This window comes from Centruroides sculpturatus, unplaced genomic scaffold (assembly GCF_000671375.1).
Source record: "Centruroides sculpturatus isolate CEXI.00-Female unplaced genomic scaffold, Cexi_2.0 scaffold188, whole genome shotgun sequence".
Taxonomy (NCBI): Eukaryota; Metazoa; Arthropoda; class Arachnida; order Scorpiones; family Buthidae; genus Centruroides; species Centruroides sculpturatus.
The window spans coordinates 864,767-886,386 of NW_019384404.1; positions in this window are offsets into that span (position 1 = coordinate 864,767).

A 21,620-nucleotide genomic window follows, 5' to 3' on the forward strand; every position below is an offset into this window, starting at 1 on the left:
AGGGCAGACTATCCTAGAAAGTTGGACTTCATTCTTCACTATCCGTCTACACCAGGGGTGTCCAACCCGCGGCCCGCGGGCCGCATGTGGCCCAAGGCAAGTGCCAATGCGGCCCAATAAAAGTGTAAACAAAACTGACAAATTTATTTATTTATTATTTATTTATTTATTTCAACGGCATAAACTCGAACAAGAAGTTTCACAAAGTTTACACATATTTTATTTTTGAGTGGAAAGGAAATATTTTCAAATATTTGGAAATGTGTGAATGAGGAAGGAATACTAAATAAAGCTGGAGTTGTGACTCAAAGATTATAGTCCCAAATTCGGGGAAAGGAGAGAAAAGCCAAAAGATAAAAAGTAGTGAGAAAGGTTAAATAGACGTTCTGTTATGCAAATATTGACCCTTAATTTTCCAACCTTCCTCATTTTATCTTTTGTTTTTTCTCTTTGTTCTCTCATTTGGGTCTGTAATCCTTGAGTTCCAACTCCAGCTTTATTTAGTATTTCTTCCAGCGTTGCAAGATTTCGTTACTTTGCACCAAGTTTGGTTACCCTTCTGTTAGTTTGGCGTAAAAAATATCATTTGGCGCATTGGCTACTTTTGGGCTACATATTATTTATAAATATATTACTCGAATAAAAATGCACTTTAAAATGGTGTTTCGTCGCTTTTTATTAATTAGAGACCCAAATAAAACAAATATTTGTGTTTTTAAAATAAATTTTCGTTTATCTCTTTTATAATAAATGAANTAGAATTAAAATTTCCTGATTTATCGAATTTCTGTCAAAATAATCACTGTTCTAAAACACCAGTTATTAACAACTTTCTTTGTAAAATATTTATTTAATTTGCATGACGAAATTTAAATATTTCGTTCCAAATAAAAGTAGGCTACACTGAAAACTGAAATAAATCCAAGTAGCGTATATTCAAAACTTGTTTATAGTAACAACTTTCAATATGATTTTATTAATATTTATATCTACATTTATTAATGCTGTTTACTACTGACTAATTGAACACATGGAATTTAAATTTTCAATTTTAAATGTTTCATTTTTTAAAAAAAAATATAGCTGACCTCCTGTAAAGTATATGAAAACTCCTAGGTGTTAACGAAATTGCAAACTGAGCAGCCGCATTGTAAGTTTCAAGATACATTAGTCAACTGTGGAAAAATATATATAGGCCTATATATATTTGTTTAAGTAATGGTATAGTCTATATATATATATATATTTATAACTGATCACAAAATATTTCCGAAAAAGTTCAGGAAATCAGAAACAGTTTATTCTTTTGCCATTAGGATGGTAAATAATTCGCTGCTATCTAATCTGAAAAATTTTGCTTATCACAAATCGTCATGCTTAGAGGTTAAAAGCATTATTTGTTTATAAAGATATATCTGAAAAATGTATATTGTTTGAATGGTAATATTAAACACTTTTAATATATAATCTTTGACTTTTCAATCATAAGAAATTTGATCTTTCATTCAAAATTATTTAATATGACATCACCGTTTTAGTTAATACTGTTTAGCAGTTAATTATTATATTTGCAATGTCTATACATTCTTTTTCAGATCACACTATGGTAGACTATCAAAACTTTCACCTTTATTCTGGAAAAGTTGTTTATAACCTTCACAAAACGTTTTTCGACTCAATTTATGAGCTCTCGTCAGGTGCTCTATCTTTCAGAATAAGTTTTAGAATTCCCTAAATTCTCCGAATGCTTTCAAATCAAGTTTCTGAAACTCGAAAACACAATATTTTGTGATCGAAAATATAAAATTCCAGAGTCAAAAAAAAAAAATCGATTTGAAAACATTCGGGAAAAATTTGGGTTATTCTAACACAGAAAGATAAAACACCTGACTAGGGCTTATAAATAGGGCAGAAAAACGTTTTGTGAAGCTTATAAATAAAATTTTCCAGCGTAAAGGTAAAAGTTTTGATATTTTTTCTCGCAATGAAAAAAATTCGAATAAGTTTTCTTATATAACCCAAGTCACGAAATATAATAGAAAATTATCTTCGCTATTACAATTAATTCGTTTGGATAATTTCTGATTGTCACAAGCCGATTTTCTACGGGGATAATAAATAAGAAATATAATACAGGCAAAACAGTAATAAAGTAAGCTAAAAGTTTTTACTTTACTTCATCTCGACCTTATGATGAAAGCACTCGTAAACGATATTTTATGTAAAGAAATCATATAAATGCATGATAAAGTTGAAGTTTTTAAAAAAATTATTAACATTTATACATCAGAAATATCTAGCTTTTTAATAGAATTTTTGATAATTTAATCGAACTGCTTACGAAAACACTATCGATTCTGACCGACTATCAGTAATTCATCGATAAATTTAATACATACTAGCCGAGACGTCACCTTGTTTCTAGACAATCGCATGATCGATTATACATCAGTAAATAACGGTCACTGTACGCTAAGCATTGAAAGGAAATGTTTGCTATGCAGTACTGTACTTATGTTTTATTTTTATTCATTGATCACGTAGAATATTTTGCATAGAATTAAAATTTCCTGATTTATCGAATTTCTGTCAAAATAATCACTGTTCTAAAACACCAGTTATTAACAACTTTCTTTGTAAAATATTTATTTAATTTGCATGACGAAATTTAAATATTTCGTTCCAAATAAAAGTAGGCTACACTGAAAACTGAAATAAATCCAAGTAGCGTATATTCAAAACTTGTTTATAGTAACAACTTTCAATATGATTTTATTAATATTTATATCTACATTTATTAATGCTGTTTACTACTGACTAATTGAACACATGGAATTTAAATTTTCAATTTTAAATGTTTCATTTTTTAAAAAAAAATATAGCTGACCTCCTGTAAAGTATATGAAAACTCCTAGGTGTTAACGAAATTGCAAACTGAGCAGCCGCATTGTAAGTTTCAAGATACATTAGTCAACTGTGGAAAAATATATATAGGCCTATATATATTTGTTTAAGTAATGGTAAAAACTTGTATATAACTTCAAAGTTACGCTGGGCAGTAGAGGGTTTTAATTATTGAAAGTTTTAATTAAAACATATTTCGGCGCGTGAATGTAGACGAAATCGCATAATATTTTCATAATCTTATTTCACACTGACTGACTGTTAAAATAATATAATAGGCTAATAGTTAATTATATTTATAATTTCATCGACTTTAATTACAATTGACGTAACTATAAATTTAATGTAAAATAATTACATCAATTGTAGTTTAAATTTAATCGTGTTTCTTCTTAAAACAAATTTAATTAATAAATATCATAATGGTTAAATATTTTATTATTATTATTATTATTATTTTTGGATTAAAATTTTTGAAATTTCTAAACAGTTCGAAACAAAATCATGCTAATAATAATAATAATAAATTGTTTAATTTTTAATTATATCACTTTATGAAATTTTTTAAATGACATATATTATTGTTATTTCCATATATAATAATTTTGTTGAATTGAGAATATTAAGTTAGAAAGATTTCAAGATTTTCGAGAGATTATACTTTTTCTGATAATCATTAAAGAATATGATATTTGACAGTGATTGAAAATCACTATCTACTTATTCTTAAATGATAAATGTATTGTTTACTAAAGTGAATTAAAATCGATCAAATTTAGTTTTGTAAGAAAGAAATGTACGGTTCCATAATAATAATAATAAAAAAAAATTCATATTTCTGAATAAATAAAACTACATAAAGAATCTCATATTATGACTTTCTGTAGTATTTATTTTAGTTTTATTAGTTTCTATATCAATGTAGAGTTAATATTGACATTTTCAGTGTTTATTCAAGCATAAAGTTAGAATAGTTGAAGGATTTGGAAAACATACATTATTTAATAATAAAAGTAATGATAAAAATATTTCTATCTTTTTCCTTAAGTAGTTTCTTTCAATAGTCGAAAATTCATTATTCTAGCAAAACACATTTCCGTTGTTTATATATATAAACTTTTTCTTATAATAGTGACTCAATTATTTAAAAGAAAATAATATTTATAAAAATAGGCCACTATTCCTAGTAGTATTTGTGATTTTATCATTATGAATTAATCAAAAAAATAATAGTAATAAATTATATAAACGATTGCTAATTATAAAATATTTTAAAAAATATCGCTAGCTTTACATATATGTAAACAAAATAATAAAATTTAATTTATGTTGCTTATTAAAACAACAATTAAAATGTGAAACTAACGTACTTAATCTTACTATTTTATTCTAATTTGTTGAAATAATTAGAATCTATATTACACTTTTTATTTTTATCATTAATTTACATTAGCAAAATTATATGAGAATTTTTTTAAAAAAACTGGTGATTTATCTTCTAAATTATTTTAATTTAACAAAGAAAAATTAATTAAAAATAGCGATAATATAAATGTACGCGAATAACTTTTTCTATAAAATATTTGAATCGATTTTTCTTTAATTTCAAAAATAAAAAGCTTTTGTTTAATTTCAAGAATATTTTATCAGCCATTTGTAAATAAATATTTAATTAGTTTATTTATTTTTTTTCTCTGTAGATAAATAAAGAATTACAAATTCTTCCGGATATAAAATGCAATAGTAATATACTGACTACTTTCGTTTTATTAATTAGGAAAATTTGGCCAATGTTAAACATACCTTACAAATGTTTTCTTTCTTCTGAAAAAATTTAAACTGTGAAATAATTTGATAAAATATAATTAACGGTTTTAGTAAACTATTAAACACAATATAACCTATATATAAATTTAATTATTTATATGGTAATAGTTTTATCTCATATCTTATCCTTATATACANAAATAAAAAAACACGGTTTCATTGGAATAAAAGAAATATATATATATATATAATATATTTTTTTCCCTTGTTTTATCATCAAGGGTCTTAATTACGGTGTATAGGTTTAGTGTAGTATCAGTAAATATCTTGTACAAACAATAAAACAAAATTATATTATTTTTAGTTAACTACGAGGTATAAATTCTGTTTTTATTTCCTTTAAGATAAATATCGTCAATTGATAAAATTAAATAAAATATAAATGTTAATGTGAATTTATATTATTCAGAAATTGCCTTTTTATTTGTTAATTAAGATATTTTTGATATTTGTTAAAAATATTTATTTTTTCTTTTATAGATTTACGTAAACAGTTATCTCATAATGCCATTTGATCGTTTTACAATAAATTTTTTCCTTTAAAAAATTAAATAATTTATAAAATATAATATAGTTTAATTTAAGTACTTTAAACGAAGAAACGTAATCAATGTTTTCCTTTAGTAATAGGAAAAAATATATATTCGAATGCAATCGAATATTATTTAATGATTAATTTAATACGTAAAAAACAACTTAAATATCTTATTTGGTTACCTCTGGAACTAGAGTTGTTTGTTTATTGTTTCCACTTGTATTTACCTGAAACAATGAAACCCTAATTAATGATGCTGATGGATCTTTTCATTAGAATTGAATGAAGAGATAGTAATTTGCATATGAATTTATTCTGTCGTGTTATATAATCGTGAGACGTTTGAGAGATAGACGGCCGAAATGGTAAAGGCATCAACATACCTTTAGGGAACCAGTTTCTATTCAACATCGGTTCGAAACGAGTTTCATAAATAATTTGATTCGGATATGACGGGTCCTTCTGCGATGTGACCTGACTGAACCAATAACCTGAGAAGAATATCCTTTTAATTCACACAAGACGGAGAAGGCAATCAAAATGTTGTCTATTTTTAATTCGTTATAGTATTTTGGATCCAAATATTTATTACGTATTTTCTTTACAGAGATTCTTAAAAATTCACGAATAATTCTTGTAATAACTTATAAAGTTAACTTTTATATTCATTTATAAAATATAAGAAAACTATCAAAGAGCTTTAATTATTTGTGAAGGAAAAACTTGCTAGAATAGTTGTTGAGAAAATCATTATGATCACATTACCGGAACGATCGAACAATACGAAAATTAATATCATTGAAATTAAAGTAAACATGTTTATATATAATAATAAATATTATAATTATAATTTTCGTTGTAATTATTATGAAATGGTCACATATTTCATAATAATCATAATCACTGATCAAGAAATATGTAAGAAAAGCATACCAATCTCATTTTGTTTAACAACTATTACATATTTAATATATTTTTACGTTTACATAACACTACTAAAAGTTTATTTTGATGAATGACTAAAACATTTATAAATAAGTCTTTATGTAGGATTTTAAGGTCCATTTATAAAGTTACATCACCTTGAATTGTAATGTGACTTTTTTTACGCACGCGTTTATTCTCGATTATCTTGTATCGCTAAAATTAGAAACTGTTTTTTAGTCTACTGCTTTTAAATCTCTTTTTTTATGTACTTTATAGTAATTCATCATCATTTCAATCGGAAAGTAAGAAGACCGTAACAATTTAAAAAAGACAATTTATAAGTATTTATAATTAGGAATAAGAATATCAAAATTAATATTTTAAACAATATCAATTAAATAATGATTCTTGAAGAATTTTGTGGTTAATTTAGTTGTAAGATTAAGTTTAACAAATTATTCGGTACTTAGTTCCCAGGACTTGATATCAAAATCAATACAGTATTTATATTATTCAGAAATTGCCTTTTTATTTGTTAATTAAGATATTTTTGATATTTGTTAAAAATATTTATTTTTTCTTTTATAGATTTACGTAAACAGTTATCTCATAATGCCATTTGATCGTTTTACAATAAATTTTTTCCTTTAAAAAATTAAATAATTTATAAAATATAATATAGTTTAATTTAAGTACTTTAAACGAAGAAACGTAATCAATGTTTTCCTTTAGTAATAGGAAAAAATATATATTCGAATGCAATCGAATATTATTTAATGATTAATTTAATACGTAAAAAACAACTTAAATATCTTATTTGGTTACCTCTGGAACTAGAGTTGTTTGTTTATTGTTTCCACTTGTATTTACCTGAAACAATGAAACCCTAATTAATGATGCTGATGGATCTTTTCATTAGAATTGAATGAAGAGATAGTAATTTGCATATGAATTTATTCTGTCGTGTTATATAATCGTGAGACGTTTGAGAGATAGACGGCCGAAATGGTAAAGGCATCAACATACCTTTAGGGAACCAGTTTCTATTCAACATCGGTTCGAAACGAGTTTCATAAATAATTTGATTCGGATATGACGGGTCCTTCTGCGATGTGACCTGACTGAACCAATAACCTGAGAAGAATATCCTTTTAATTCACACAAGACGGAGAAGGCAATCAAAATGTTGTCTATTTTTAATTCGTTATAGTATTTTGGATCCAAATATTTATTACGTATTTTCTTTACAGAGATTCTTAAAAATTCACGAATAATTCTTGTAATAACTTATAAAGTTAACTTTTATATTCATTTATAAAATATAAGAAAACTATCAAAGAGCTTTAATTATTTGTGAAGGAAAAACTTGCTAGAATAGTTGTTGAGAAAATCATTATGATCACATTACCGGAACGATCGAACAATACGAAAATTAATATCATTGAAATTAAAGTAAACATGTTTATATATAATAATAAATATTATAATTATAATTTTCGTTGTAATTATTATGAAATGGTCACATATTTCATAATAATCATAATCACTGATCAAGAAATATGTAAGAAAAGCATACCAATCTCATTTTGTTTAACAACTATTACATATTTAATATATTTTTACGTTTACATAACACTACTAAAAGTTTATTTTGATGAATGACTAAAACATTTATAAATAAGTCTTTATGTAGGATTTTAAGGTCCATTTATAAAGTTACATCACCTTGAATTGTAATGTGACTTTTTTTACGCACGCGTTTATTCTCGATTATCTTGTATCGCTAAAATTAGAAACTGTTTTTTAGTCTACTGCTTTTAAATCTCTTTTTTTATGTACTTTATAGTAATTCATCATCATTTCAATCGGAAAGTAAGAAGACCGTAACAATTTAAAAAAGACAATTTATAAGTATTTATAATTAGGAATAAGAATATCAAAATTAATATTTTAAACAATATCAATTAAATAATGATTCTTGAAGAATTTTGTGGTTAATTTAGTTGTAAGATTAAGTTTAACAAATTATTCGGTACTTAGTTCCCAGGACTTGATATCAAAATCAATACAGTATTATGATAATATCTTAAATCATGTAATATGCGAACAAGTTTTTCAAATAAATTCAAATATTTATATCTACATTTTTTACTGTAATAAATAGACTACATATTACGTTTGTAATTTCTCTGTATTAACGTTTCTGTAAGTAATTTGCTATTGTATTTATTATTTCTAACTGAATTTCCTTCCGATTGTTATTATTAATTTCTTAATACTTTTCGAAAAATTTTCTTTCTTTATTTTGAAAAGGTCTTAGTAAGTAAAATGTACATTTATTGAACTGAGTATTTAAAATAACGAAGCTTCAAAACAAAAAAAAAAAAAAAAATTGCTTGGGCTTAACTAAGAGAGCATGGGCTTTAGGATGGTTTAGGCGGAGACCTCAAAGTAGGATGTCGAAGAATATTCGTGCTAAATTTGGCGCGGTTACGTTGAACGAGGTGTAGAACCCTTTACCTAACACATGCATACGTATTTTGACTTATACAGTAGACCCTCATAAAACGGGTTCATATAATATGGATTCGTATATAACGGCAAAAAAATTGCGATCGTATTCGTATAAACACGCTAAAAGAAACTCGTATGATACTGTAAAACGTCATCGCCGACTCGTGTCGCGACAGAATTGGTCGAATCTAGATCAATAGCGGATATTGCACAAACCGTTGAGTTTAAACGAGCAGCGGTCCTACTAAAAACCATTTATTATTTAACAGCTATAAAAATTATATTTATATTAATGATGTTTCCAAAGTTCAGTAAATTTTTCGCAGAAAAATAATTTATCAGGAAACACGCGCCCGCTATTCGATGCGCTGCTCCACGACGAAAACAAGCTTAAGCAATGGCGTCGTCGAACAGTGCACACTCGGTAAGTAATCTTACAATTTTTTGTTTATAGCATAGTTTATATGGATTATTCCCAAAAATATTATGCGTGTTTTGGAAATGATGAGTCAAATTAGTCTAGAATCGATTAATTTTATGGAAGAAAACCTTTCAAGCAGCCGTAGTCCATAAACTGCACACGTGCCGGGCTGTGATTGGCTCATGTATTTAAGGACTCGACAACATGAATTTCATAAAGGGCTATGCGGAATACTATTATCGATACTTACATCGACTCCTAGTCTACTAGTCTTAGACTAAAAGGTCGAGATCACCTCCGGCCTTTTGTTCCCTGGCCTTATTCATACGCTTCGTCTCGCTATGCCGAAACCCTCTTGGCCCGCCTTCGCACCGATACCGCCCCGCTAAACGGATTTCTTTATTCCAGAGGTCTATGCGTCTCACCCGATTGCCCGAACTGTGGCGCTCCGGAAACATCCCGTCATTTCTGGATTTATTGTCCGAAGTAGAAGGAGGCCCGTCGAGACCTCGGCCGCACTTTATCTATAGATTTCACAGTCATCCTCCCTCCTCGCCAGCACGTGGAGGCTTTAGAACGTTTTGTATATCGTTCAACAGCTTCGCATAATCGTAAAGCGGCGTATATCGGAGAAAAGGCCAACAGGCTAAAATCTCCATATAAACTGGAAAGAACAAGAAGAAGAAGAAGAATTTCATAAAACACGGAACGTATCTACCGTGTTATAGGGGGTCTACTGTATNTAATTTTAATCTTTAAAGTGTTTAAAATAAAGTGTGCATAGTTTTTAAATATATTATAGAAATAAATTAAGTGCAAAGTAAATAAGAAAATAAATCACTCATTTTTAAGGACGTTTCCTCATCCGAACAGTTTCATCCAACATTGTACTTATTTTTATAAAAGCATCCTTTATGTATTGTGCATTATTTATTTTCATCATTTCTGTCCGTAAATATAGTCTTTAATGGCTATTTTCTATCGGATTCTTTCGACCAAATCACATAACTTGCCTGGATTTTCATATGAATCACATGAAACAATGAGAAATTTAAATCCTGATCTTCATGATTTAAATTTCTCATTGTTTCGTGTCAACGAAAAAAGAATATTCTAATAATAATAATAAAATAAAATATTTAAATTATTCAAAAATTATAGACACTATTTCTTTTGTACGGTGTTGTTTCCATGCTAAACAACACTGTACAAAAGAAATGGTGTCTATAATTTTTGAATAATTTAAATATTTTATTTTATTATTATTATTAGAATATTCTTTTTTCGTTGACACGAAACAATGAGAAATTTAAATCATGAAGATCAGGATTTAAATTTCTCATTGTTTCATGTGATTCATATGAAAATCCAGGCAAGTTATGTGATTTGGTCGAAAGAATCCGATAGAAAATAGCCATTAAAGACTATATTTACGGACAGAAATGATGAAAATAAATAATGCACAATACATAAAGGATGCTTTTATAAAAATAAGTACAATGTTGGATGAAACTGTTCGGATGAGGAAACGTCCTTAAAAATGAGTGATTTATTTTCTTATTTACTTTGCACTTAATTTATTTCTATAATATATTTAAAAACTATGCACACTTTATTTTAAACACTTTAAAGATTAAAATTATCTTTGCTCGTCGCATCTTATCCCGACACTGATTATTTCATTGGATGCTTTGGGATAAAATTGTTAACTAAGCTATTTCACTTTATATTTTCGGCAGTAATTCCTAAAGTAAACAGTTTATAAAGGTATTTAATTGAACTTTCTTATAACACTACCAATATAATGCTGTTAATTTAATGTAACAGTTTCGAAACACTCCTTTGAAGTCAATATTAAAGTAAAAATATAAAACATTTTCTAGCTTCCTCTAATATTGAATAATTGGAATACGATTGTATGTACAGTACAGTGCCTATTATAACTTTAATAATCTGTAAAAATATGCTTCGTTTTGAAAGCAGAATGTCATTAAAAGTATCCAATACAGAAGTTTTGATTTTTTTTATGTATCGATTATTTCATCGATTATTTTATTGAATTTCTTTATGACATACAATGCAAATTATAATGTACTTAATGTATTAAACATACAGTACATGAAATTTTTAATACTAAAAATAATGTTTTGTGTAGCAATAAATGTATTTTTACATGTAAAATGCAGTGAAAGTGTGATTTTTTGCTGATGTCTATTGTGTTTTGTTTTATAATTTATTTTATTTAAAATGTCTGTAATGTTTTCTAAGAAAGGCAATAATAAAACGTAAATTTTCCGGAAGTAGAAATAACTATTAAGCGCGTACATTTCATTAATCTAAATTTTTTTTTTTTTGCATACTCTAGATGTTTGAAAATAGGAAAATATCAGAAATATTTCTCATAATTTAACAGGAAATATGGAAGAATTTTCTATATCATGCTTGCTGTTTTTAAAATCTGTTTTATTATTAATCTTTAAAGTTATAAAACTGTCCAACATAATATACCTGTAGTAGATTAATCGTTTCTATTTGCAGTACTGAGAATAATCGAATCGATTATCAAAATTAATTATTAAAACATTAATATATAATAACTTAGATTATATATGAACTCTTTAAAGAATGATTAATAAGAAAAGTCTTCGTCATAAATGACTCAATGATCATAAAATATCGAATATAGTTAGATTATTGAAGTCGTTAAAAATGAATTGCTTGTTTGAATGTGATAAAATATAATTTTATAATAAAAAAATTTATTTCAGTATTATTTATATGACCGTATGGTTAGTAGATGAAATAAATATAATATTTTAATATACTGTAAATACAGTGTGATGACATTTTGCAAACATTATATTATATTATTTTGTGGGAAGATTATTTTCCTCAATCTAGGAAAATAATTAAGGAAAATATCTTTTAAAAACTTCAAAAAATATTCTTTAAAGACAGCTCTAATATTTCTAATAAAATTTCATCTCCCTACAAGTTTTTCTTTAAAATAATGATAAATATTATTATTCATATTTAGTAAAATAAATTTTTAGATAATTTTATATCAATGTTCAGGTTTCTAAAGTATATAATTCAATTGTATCGAGTTTCAAGTATTGTTTCTAATTTAAAGTACAGTATTGTATTTACTGTAAATAATCAGATGTTTGTGATGTATCTTCTTACTCTTGTTTAGAATATCAATCTATGATTTTAATCTAGAAGTTTGGATGTTGCTGTAATAATATAGAACTCTATTTATTGTTATCATATTTAAAATATTCAAGAAAATTCATGATCTATTTGATTTTTTCTATAGATTAAATATATTTTTTTAAATAACATTTTTACATGAATGTAGTATGTTTAGTTATTAACATTCTATTAGTATTGTATAGAACGGATATTTTCAATTATATACTGAGTTCAATAGTAGGGCCTATATCAAATTTAAAAATCAGACGTTTATGCAAAAACGGTGCTATTTTTTAATTGCTAGTTTTTAATTAATTAAAGTTAAATTCTCTTTTAATCATGTAAAAAATACTGGTTAAATTGAATATTATAATTATAAAAATAGAGAGCGAACGATCTTTATTATTGATACATAATATATTAAATGATGATGAAAATAATTCCATGTGTGGTTGGTTGATACATTCTTAATAATACTGTGTATTGAAATGTTTTCAACGTAAAGAAAATAATCGTAGTATCGTTAACTGCAAAAAGTCTGTTTAGATGATGCGTGATGATCATTTGTTGATTATTCTAATGTTACTTATTTATCCAGAGATTTGAGAAGTTCTGTGGAACTTTCTCCATTTGCAAGATTAGTATCACTATTAGCTCAATACTTGAAAAGTTTATATAGTTTTTTCCGTAATTACTAAGTGGTTTCTTCGAACTTCTTTTCTACACACTGAATACTAATTGTGTTAGTTAAATCCTACCTTTTACCTAATTGTCTAAATGCTAATTCTTCATTTATTAAATGAAGTAAATCAATTTTTATTGTTTTGTAGATAAATTAATTTCTAGAATGATGTCTAGAGTGATTGAATAAAAATTACCTCGGATTTGTCAGATTTTTTATTCACTATTTACTGGGATTTCTAAGAAGCATTTACTATACTGTATATGCTCTTCAGTGATTAAAGTCCATTAATTAAACAAGTTTCTTGAATATAAAAAAATAATAATAATTTTCATATTCATCGAGACTCTAGCAGAATATTTCGCATTTANACGGATATATATATATATATATATATATATATAATATATGCCGTATATATAAATATACGGCATATATTATAGTTATTATATGCCGTATATATTGTTATTAAATTTCACAAATAACTTATAGCAACTTTCAGTTTGAGCTACGGCTTGTAATCAAACTATAGGCCTAATTGTAGCATTTTAAGAGCAATATGAATGTATAGATTATGTTCATTTGGAAGAAAAATGTTGGATATATCATGTCATTCACTATCATTTTCCATTTCTGGAAGTTGGCGCAGATTCTGAACTTTTATATTTCCAATCTAAAGTATTTTATTGTGTAGAAATAATCGATATTTAATCGCTTAGTATTACTCAAACTGTATTATGCAGAACTGTCTTTGTAGAACCCTTTACAAATAACCTGTAAAGTATGAATAAAGTGCACATTACACAGACTATAACTACGCGAAGTTTTGGATGAAATAATATCACCAGGATAACGAATCCGGAAAATAAATGTCATAGAAAAAGGTTTCGAGCTTTGCTTAAAGTCGTTGCACCTACAATAATTTGGCTGAACGTTAAAGCCTACATAAATATTGGCTCTTATATAACTAAATATACTGTATAGGCCTATACCGGTACTATATTACGTAAGTATTACGTAAGTATAAAGTACATTGAATTGTCGAAAATCCGGATTTAGCCGTCGAAAAATGAATACTAATTACACCTCTCTTTGTTTCACAATAATAATTGTTATTGGTAACTATCACTTATTTATGATTTGGTTTTGCTAGAATATCTATAATAACGCGTTAATCATAAGTGTGTTTGAACCAGCCGTTATTTACGAAATTCTGCTATTCTTTCAGAATTGTTCTCATATTGTTGTCACATTAAGTTTATTAAACTGTAGATATTTACAGTTTATTATTTGGAAACATGGAATAACTTATATTTTATTTAAAAAAAATATTAACATAAATTTGTTTTCTGCCATGTTTAAACTATTAAGTACAACGTGTAGTATATTTTAAAATAATTTGTATCTTTTTCCTCTTACGACATTTTCTTATTGTTTTTTGATGACAATAACAAACAATACTGTATTGTTTTCTGGTTTCCTCAAAAATATAATTTTGCGTTTGACGGTGAATCAAAAAATAAAATGAAATTTATGTGGCGTTGATATCATTTGAATAGAGATATTCATTTTCCGGCTGTTATATATAACAGAGGAAAAGTATGGCGATCGGTCAAAAATGACCTCTCTCAGATTTTTACATTTTTGGACTTAGGATACCTTGAACGTTGAGAAATGCAAAAAAAAAAAAAAAAAATATATTCGGGGTAATTTCTGTATGTATGGATGGTATGGATGTTAGTGTGTGTGTGTGGGGGGCATAATTTTATTCACCCTGTTTGAAACTTAATAACTCCTATGCCTTTGTCGAAAATTTCTAAAATTTTACAGGAAGGTTTGTTTATTAGGGGGATTGATGTTTTTTAATTTTGGTGGTTAAAGGTCCGAGGAGTTGGTGAGATAATGGAGGTCGAATGTATCTCCAGTATCGGACTTAATGACGACTTTACTCGTTATTAGCATCTATAATTTTTTTTTAATAAAACCCATTCCTACTCTCAAAATTAAACATTTTGCCATTTTATAANAATAATAATTTTCATATTCATCGAGACTCTAGCAGAATATTTCGCATTTAAAATAAAATTAATATAAATTGGCTGAATATCTTCAATAATCACATCACAAAAATTTTTAATATCAAAATTATTTTAATTTATTTAGCCACTTTTGGTTATGGAGGATGAAATTATCGGATCACAACTCGAATGCACATGGATGTACACATGATATTTTCTCAAACTATCAATAAATAAATACATAAATACACGTGTATATATACTGTATATAGAGTAAAGCCTCGTTAAATCGAACTACTCTAACTCGGAAGCTGTCTTTAGGTCCTGGATACAGTATATAAGATTTTTCTATATAATATGGACTCGTTAAGTCGATATTATCAGTACTTTTAACTCAAATCTACTCTCCAGTGTATTTTCCATTCGTGATCTTCATTTTCTCTTATTCCGTGTGAATACAGACGATTAAGATGAACAAACATTACGGCTCTATGTCGAAATATTATATATATATAATTATATAATATAGGCCTATATATATTATATAATTAGAGACTAACGAGGTTAATCGAGAGAACTTGTGGCTCTCAATAAGACTTATGTCTATCAAACTACAAGTATAATATTGATAATAATAACATATAATTATATCTTTTAATGGCAACGGGAAATTATTTATTGTGACATCGTCACAATACAGGTCTGCAATTTTTCGTTACAATGCACTTAAGTTTAGAAGTGTCTTGCCCCTGTATGTTATACTTTTCCTGTTAACAATGAAGTCATGCGGGTCGTGTATCTAACTCCGTTCAGGAGAAACATTTAGAATTGAATGAAATAACGTGACTTTCGGCCAAAACTGGATGTTCGTATATAGTTAGCCTCTTTCCCTCAAGCTTTTCATATCTGGTTTTGACTTTCATCTATCTAATACCATTCTCGAGATTAAGGAAGGACAGGCAAACAACAGTGGGAATTTATGTCTAAAATTTTATCAAATTTCAGCCCAATAACAATAAGATATACAAAACTTGAATATAGATAATTGATAAAATATTCATTATGTCTACATTCTTTTCTTCTATGTTTTTTTCATCATCTAATACAGGTAGGCCTCCTACAACGCGGTAGATACGTTCCTTGAAAATACCGCGTTGTGGGAAATCGCGTTATAGGAGACACCAACTTAATACAAAAACTGGGATTCGGTTCTAAAAAGAGAAAAACTTGGCGTTTGAATGGAGTTTTTTGAATTTTTCAAAGCAGCCATTGCTAGCCACGAATTTAACACTGGTTTCACCAGCTGAAGACTGTCCCATTTGTTTTAAATAATCAAATATTTTAAAGACTTTGTGTTTAAGTGCAGTTTTATTTAAAGACAACCGTTTCTTGTTCATATCTTCTACCCATAATATTACCGCTTGTTCCATTTTTTTCCATTATAGGTGCTCTCGGACGAGCAACATTTTTCGCAAGAATAGACGATCCGGATGCGACCAAATTTCTGATTTTTTCTTCCGACAGAATCGTCGACTCATTTAAATTAAAATGCCTACCGATATCAGCTATACGCTCTTGATTTTTAATTCGATCCAAAATTTCTATCTTTGTTTGAAGAGTTATAAATTTCCTTTATAACGACGGTCCTTTCTTTTCATTCGGCATTGTTATGGCTAAAATTTTTTCAATCAGTTTTGTGGACAGTAAAAAGCGCAAAAAATAACTTTCTTTCACTATGTTGTTAAAAATATACACCCAATAGAAGTTTATACTGCATTTTGGACCATTTTTGCGGTCCCCACTTATTGAAAGAGTATAAATGATCAAAAATTTAGTGATATATTTGAATGTTTACGGTAACTGATGCACATCGGTCTAGAAACTGGTCTTCCCCTGAAACTTTCGAGAGAATAACATGCCAACGTCCACAAACAGCTGTTTTCAAAGACTGTATGCCGAACTGCGGTTCGTATCACGTGATCCGTTGCGATTTTTCTGTTATGTGAAGATAATTCGTTTCTAAATACCGTAAACCGCGTTGTAAAAGTACCGTGTTGTAAGAAAATTTCCGCATTTTTCCAACCGCGTTGGAGCGAAAACGCGTTGTAAAGGTACCGCGTTGTAGGAGGTCTACCTGTATGTAAAATAGTAGAGATATTAGATCTTAATAACAACAATTATATTACACTATAGAAAGCTGCATATTAAGCATTTGCCACATAGTGAGGAACTTATTGAGTATTTGAGATATACGAGTATTAACAGCATATAAATGTTATAAAACAGTGATTTTTAGTTTTGTGTACTATGGAAGTGCTATTAACCCGTTGTTATTCCGTAATAAGTAGAAAGCATAGCATATAGATTGTTCTTATTGGGCTGCAATTTGAAAAAAATGATAGACTTATAAATTCCCATTGTCGTCCGTCTGTCATTCCTTAATATCGAGAATGGACTTAGATAGATTAAATCCGAGACCAGATATGTAAATCATAGAAGCAGGAGGCCCCAATTAACTATATACCAACGAAAACCGGAAGTCATGTTACTTCAATTCGAAATTTTTCCTCTGAAAAGTGTTAGATAGATGACCAGTACGGCTCTATTGTTAAAGGAAAGGTATGATGTACAGGGGCAAGTCACTACTAATTTTAGGTGGATAGCATATATTTTAAATTAAATAAATTAAAAATACGATTAAAAATTGCACCCCGGCATTGTGACGATGTCACAATAAATAATTGCTCGTTCTACTTTTTTATTTCTATTAAATTAGTATTTAAAATATACGTTAAATCTGTTAAGAAATCCGTTTATATCATTATCTACATGAATAAAAAACATTAAATTTCATAATCATTACTTATATTATATTTAAAAATCTGTCACTTTATAATAGAATAGGCATTTTTATTTCTAAATAGAAGTTAGAATTACAAGAAAAAATATAAATAAAAGTGCAACAATTTTTCATTGTTTTTTTTTCAACATTTAACTTTATTTGATAAAAGTTAAAGTACTTTTCCGTGACAAAAAGGAGGAAAAAATTGAATTTTCCGTGTATACTGAACGCTACTTAAAACTAATAGGAAAACAAGAATAACTTGTAACGATTTATTACGGTAATAATTTTAACGATATAATTGTAATAAATTGTGATTATAAATCGTGATAACGATGTTAAATGATGGTTTAACATCCAGTAATGAGAGATTTTTGGAAGATAATTCACCTAAAAAATACTTCAACAGCTATTATTTACCAGAAAGTAAATTTATTGACACTAAATCGATGAAAAACTTATCATTATGTTAAATTGTAGAATAAAACATGAAGTTTTTAGGTTATATGCTGTAGGTATTACGTCATTTTAACGTACGAGAAATTATTTATTTCTTTAAAATTAGTTATACATCTTAAATTTCATTAAAAATTTGGGTGTTTTCTGTAACATTTTTCTTATTTTAATAATGCCTATGATTTCAATCAATATGTTAACTTGTATTGCATATCCATAAATTAGTTATTAGATATATGTAACTTGATGACAGAAGATATGAGTCAATGTAAATTTGGTTAGTCATTAACTTCAAGTTTCTTCATTAGTAGAAATAGCGTTATCTCTTCGACATTTAGAAATTCAGATCCTGTATATTTTAATAAAAAAAAATTAATTTTTGCTTTTTAAATAAGCCTGTAAATTAAAGCCTGTAAAAATTTATCATAATATTTGTATAATGATAATTATTGTTTTTTACTATTTTATTATGTTCATGTAATGTCGCTGTGAAGAAAATTTATGATATTTCGCATCAATTTTATATATATTTAATTCAATTAAATGAAAATTAAAACGTTATTTCTTATACCTGTCGGCCAATATTCTAGATATAAGATATTTCGATGCTTGTATCAGTTACAAAATTGAAATTTTCTGAATCCTCACTGACATATTGCGTTGTTTAATTTCACAGTAAATAATAGTCTCTGTCAATATTCAAAAAAAAATTATTTAATTTCATATACTGCCATCTGTTGGAATAAAATCAAACAAAATCATATAATTTTGGTTAGTTTATATAGTTTATAGCATAAATACTGTAGTCGAATTGGAAATATCGATAAAAATATAAATAATATTATCTTAGTTTTGCGATATATTATAATTACAGTTAATTAATTACAATTATATTAAATTACAAATAAAACATATAAACATCTCAAAGCCCGTTAATTATATTAAAGCTAAACCAATATCGGATTAAATTGGGCTATATTACCGCTACTAATAATGAGTAAATACTGAGTAATTTGGCACTAGAAGTAGGCGTTAGGTGCCATCTCTTATTAATTTTAATAATATTTATTAAATAATTTGGAAATTGGCAATGCATCCACATGGTAAGCGGCCGTTGCTGGTTCGAGTTTTGCTCCGGGCCTATTCTTTTCTATAAGAATTTTCTAAATTATGTAATAAATATTAATTTTAATTATATAGTAATTATTAATTTTATTAAGAGATGGCGCCTAATGTCTACCTCTAATACCAAATTATTCTGTATTTAATAATTATTAGTAGTGGCAATATAACCCGATTATTATTTGCAAAATAATTTTACAAATAATAAATTACAATTATTTTAATTTCCTTTTTCTAATTACATGTTCTAGATTCCAGTATTAACTCATTTTCATGAAATACTTTTTGAATATAAATTATTATTCTTTGATAAATTGTAAATTTTTCGAATAAACAAGAAATTATTATATTACAAGCATCATTTCTCGTTATCCAAAACTATGAACATATTTTTATCAAAAACAATTATACTGTATTTTAAAAAATCTTCAAAATTTTTCATTTATTAATTTGAGGAAAAAATTAAACAAGTTTTGAAAGCGGTGGAATTTGATTAAACTTAATTATTATGAGAAGAAACTTGAAATCTAAACTTCAACTTTATCTATTGAACTTTATTATTATTATTTTTTTTTTTTGTATTTACGTTTATTTACTTTACCTTATTTATATCACACGCTTGTAAGTTCAGATAAAATATCAAACTCGTAAGTTCAGATAAAATATCAAACTTTAAAAAATATTGATATGAAAAAAAATGCTTGGTATTCACTTTTTTTACCAAAGTAAATATTTTTGTTATTAAGATAAAAAGAGGTAAGGGTGAGGTAGCATGTTGTTAAAAACCCGATCTTATAAATGATAAAAAGGACTAGGGACTAATACTTTTACAGAAAAATTAGTACATTAAGTGTACAACGCGGTTCCTGAAATGAATGCGCGAAAATAATTGTCACTATTTAACGTATAAAATATAAACAATGGCGGATTTGAGCACAAAAACCACGATGTTTGCTTAAGGCATTGTGTTTTCAGTGAACTTACAGATACGCACAAATATGTGCTTATCGATACTCGTTATTGGTCAAGTTCTCACAATTCATCATGAGAGGTAAGCCGGTGTCTTAATCTTCTCTGGCATCTGGGCAGCTATTAAGGCGTCAGCCTACCTCTCCGAGGGACCGCGATTGAAAACCACCGCGAATTTTTCTTGTGCACTCTGTCCTGGATATGTCGGGACATGTCCCTCACTATTCAGCAGCCTCATTATGGGTTTGTCTAGGCTCAAAATGGACGCCCGGGTGGCGAGGAATGTGGCCTGACATCATGAAATTTTTGGGACTGATCACCCCAAAAAATTTCTGCTGTTTTTCGACCGTCCCGATTAAGGTTAAGGTGACAATAGGCTGCCACTTTACAGCTCGATCAACCGGCTGTCCGACATTTGGTTAGGATTTCAAAACCGCCAGTAGATATGAATATATGCAATCGACATCAGTGATGATTGAGGTTATTCCGAACTGATTTCTCAACTGGTAATGTTCCGTATAATAACCTATTACTGAAATAGCGAAAGATTACAAACACCACTAAAATCATTTTGAAAAGAAATTTAAAATCTGAACGTCAAATGGTTAACTTTATCTATTGACCTTATTTAACTTATAAGTTATCATATGGTTACAAATTCAGATAACAATATCAAACTCGTGTATTCGTTATAGCGTTAATAATGTTCACTACGTAGACGTATAACTTTAAAGTATTGGTATGAAAAATACGTACTTAGAGGAAAAGATGCAAATAAAATATTCACTATAGAATTTTTAAGTATTAGCCTACATATATTTTATATTTAAATAAATAAAAGTAGAATAGTTTGAAGGACTTTTTCTTAATTTAAAATAATTTTTGAACATGTTGTTCCATACATTCCATATGTTTTTTAAAAAAATAATTTGTAAATATTGTTCTTTGCATTCCAAGTTCAAATCTTACTGGTTTTAAAAACCTGAGGAAGACTGGAGTACAGTTGAAAACCTTAGTTTTTGATTAAAGTGTTATTACTGGACTCTTAAGGGGTTCTAGAGTGTGAAGTATACTAATTAAACTATTACTAACAATACATTTTATGTATGCTATTTTTAATTAATATTGTAAAGGATACACATCTTTCATTTGGTCAATTGTAGGAGCTCGAAGAATATCTCTTATGTCAATAATCTAAAAATAATAAA